Genomic DNA, 617 nt, shown 5'->3' on the forward strand with positions numbered 1-617 from the left:
CAGCAACAACAAGATCGACAGGACAAACATCAACGAGAACAACAAAAACAACAACAACATGAAAAACAAGAACAACAAGAACAGCAAGAACAACAAGAACAACAAGAACAACAAGAGCAAGAACAGCAAGGACAACAACAACAAGAACTACATGAACAACAACAACAAGAACAACAACAACAACAAAACCAGGAACAACATGAACAACAACAACAAGAACAACAAGAACAACAACAACAAGAACCACTAGAAGAACAGCAACAAGAACAACAAGAACAACAAGAACAACAAGAACAACAAGAACAACAAGAACAACAAGAACAACAAGAACAACAAAAACAACAAGAACAACAAGAACAACAAGAACAACAAGAACAACAAGAACAACAAGAGCAACAAGAACAACGAGAACAGCAAGAAAAACAAGAACAACAAGAACAACAAGAACAACAAGAACAACAGGAACAACAAGAACAACAAGAACAACAAGAACAACAAGAACAACAAGAACAACAAGAACAACAAGAACAACAAGAACAACAAGAACAACAAGAACAACAAGAACAACAAGAACAACAAGAACAACAAGATCAACAAGAACAACAAGATCAACAACA

The sequence above is a fragment of the Megalopta genalis genome, unplaced genomic scaffold, assembly GCF_051020955.1.
Source record: "Megalopta genalis isolate 19385.01 unplaced genomic scaffold, iyMegGena1_principal scaffold0029, whole genome shotgun sequence".
NCBI lineage: Eukaryota > Metazoa > Arthropoda > Insecta > Hymenoptera > Halictidae > Megalopta > Megalopta genalis.